Below are 2,500 nucleotides of genomic sequence, written 5' to 3' on the forward strand. Positions count from 1 at the left end.
AGTGAGGTGGTTCAGTCCGTCTGAAAGTGTAAACAAACTTCAGCTCAAAGTTTCTTTCCTTTAGGCGTTTGGAAGTCCCCTTAATCATCTGCTTCATAGTCCTCTCTTCTGCTTTAATCCCATGGATAAGTAATCTGATTATAAACTTTGAGGTTCAGGAGAAAGTGGGCGTCTTCTCCTGGTTACCGTTGGTTACCAGCAGCCATGTTGGAGGAGAAACAGCCGGACGAACTTCCTGCTGCTCCTCTGAACACTTTGCACTTTTTGAATTCTTATTTTATCACAAAGGTAGAAATATTTTTATAGTTGATGAGTGAGTGATCTTCTTCTTCTTCTTCTTCTTCTCTGGATTCATGTCTGACCTGAGCTTCTCTTGTCTTCAGCACAGCTAAGAGCCGCCGTGTTCCACCTCAGTGAGAACAGGAGCACTGCTTTAAAGAGTCTGAAGCCTTTAAAGGTTCCTTCACTGCAGCATGGATCCACAATCTGTTTCCCCCACGCGTCTCCACCGTAGAGAGCTCTTTGATTCTATGCAGCTTTGATTCTTCCTCTTGCTCTTCCTCTTCCTCCTCTCACTTCTGCTCTTCCTCCTCTTCCTCCTACTCCCTCTCCCTCCTGCTCTCCCTCTTCTTCCTCCTCTTTCTCTTGCTCTTCTTCCTCTTCCTCCTGCTCTTTTTCACTGTTGGGGCCCAGCTTCACTCCTCCTCCTCTTCCTCTTGTTATCAGGTGATTTCTTCTTCTTGTCGTGTTTATAAACATGTCCTGACTCTGTCTTCCGTTTGTAAAACATATTTTTACATTTGAACTTAAACACTTGAACCTAAACCTGTTTGGCTTCGTCTCCTTTGTTTGTGTCAGATTCTGGTGTATGTTGCCATAGCAACCACAAAGAGATGTGAATCCCACACATTATGAAGTTCCTGCATGTCGTCTCACTCTGCTTACTTCTTATTAGATTGATTTAATGTCAGGCTGCAGGTCAAAGGTCATGATCACAGGAGGAAGTGATCAGCTGGCTCATATCCATCCCATAATAAGTGAGTATGATCTCTCTCTCTCTCTCTCTCTCTCTGTCTGTCTCTATCTGTCTCTCTCTCTCTCTCTGTCTCTCTCTCTCTTTCTCTCTCTCTGTGTCTGTCTCTATCTGTCTCTCTCTCTCTCTCGCTGTGTCTCTATCTGTCTCTCTCTATCTGTCTCTCGCTGTGTCTGTCTCTATCTGTCTCTCTCTCTCTGTCTGTCTCTATCTGTCTCTCTCTGTCTCTATCTGTCTCTCTCTCTCTTTCTCTCTCTCTGTGTCTGTCTCTATCTGTCTCTCTCTCTCTCTCTCGCTGTGTCTCTATCTGTCTCGCGCTGTGTCTGTCTCTCTCTCTCTCTCTCTCTGTCTGTCTGTCTCTATCTGTCTCTCTCTCTGTCTCTATCTGTCTCTCTCTCTCTTTCTCCCTCTGTGTCTGTCTCTATCTGTCTCTCCCTCTCTCTCTCGCTGTGTGTCTCTATCTGTCTCTCTCTCTCTCGCTGTGTGTCTATCTGTCTCTCTCTCTCTCGCTGTGTGTCTGTCTCTATCTCTCTCTCTCTCTGTGTGTCTGTCTCTATCTGTCTCTCTCTCTCTCTCTGTGTCTGTCTCTATCTGTCTCTCTCTCTCTGTGTGTCTGTCTCTATCTGTCTCTCTCTCTGTGTGTCTGTGTCTCTCTCTCTCTCTCTGTGTCTGTCTCTCTCTGTGTCTGTCTCTATCTATCTGTCTCTCTCTCTGTGTGTCTGTCTCTATCTGTCTCTCTCTCTCTGTGTGTCTGTCTCTATCTGTCTCTCTCTCTTTCTCTCTCTGTGTGTCTGTCTCTCTCTCTCTCTCTCTGTGTCTGTCTCTCTCTGTGTCTGTCTCTATCTATCTGTCTCTCTCTCTGTGTGTCTGTCTCTATCTGTCTCTCCCTCTCTCTCTGTGTGTCTGTCTCTATCTGTCTCTCTCTCTCTCTGTGTCTGTCTCTCTCTCTCTCTGTATCTGTCTCTCTCTCTGTGTGTCTGTCTCTCTCTCTCTCTCTTCCTCTGATAGTGAAGAACCTGAAGACTAAATTCAGATTGAAATAAAAACACAGCAAAGGTTCCAGAGAAACAGATTTTATTTCCTGTTCCTGTGTGTAAATATATCAGACTACATGTACTGCACATACGTGTTCACCATACTAAGGCCTAAACGCTGTGTCCGTGTGTCTGTAGCATCATGGAAGCATCAGGAGAGAAGCTGTCTGAAGCTTCCCGTCATGCAGGAGATTGCAGAGAACTTTGGCATCGTGACGACCCGAGAACAAAGCGCCTGAGCTCATGAGCAAGGCAGAGAAAACAGCTTCACCCTCACACACATCTGGGACCATCAGGCCTTCCATCAGAGCCTCGGTCCCTTTGTGTTCCTGAAGGACTGAGAGGGAGGAGACCCCGATGGTCTGAGGTGGGTTTGACCTTTAACCTTCAGAGTTCCAGACCGCTGAAAAAATTAACGATCCATCAACATCGA

General features: G+C 46.1%; 1 protein-coding gene and 1 pseudogene across 4 annotated transcripts in view; one reads left to right on the top strand and one right to left on the bottom strand.

The window, feature by feature from the left end:
* LOC142988748 (CDK5 and ABL1 enzyme substrate 2-like) overlaps positions 1-819 on the top strand; it is a 10,257-nt pseudogene extending 9,438 nt beyond the window's left edge.
* Positions 820-2,117: 1,298 nt separating this feature from the next.
* cdk16 (cyclin dependent kinase 16) overlaps positions 2,118-2,500 on the bottom strand; it is an 8,854-nt gene continuing 8,471 nt past the window's right edge. For all 4 annotated transcript variants that reach the window (XM_076137978.1, XM_076137976.1, XM_076137979.1 and 1 more), the window contains one exon: positions 2,118-2,500. This exon is cut by the window's right edge and continues 2,564 nt beyond it. The gene's annotated coding sequence lies outside the window, so the exon portion shown is untranslated.

The sequence above is a fragment of the Genypterus blacodes genome, unplaced genomic scaffold, assembly GCF_046128005.1.
Source record: "Genypterus blacodes isolate CSIRO-AG114 ecotype Tasmania unplaced genomic scaffold, CSIRO-AGI_Gbla_v1 ptg000347l_1, whole genome shotgun sequence".
NCBI classification, from domain to species: Eukaryota; Metazoa; Chordata; class Actinopteri; order Ophidiiformes; family Ophidiidae; genus Genypterus; species Genypterus blacodes.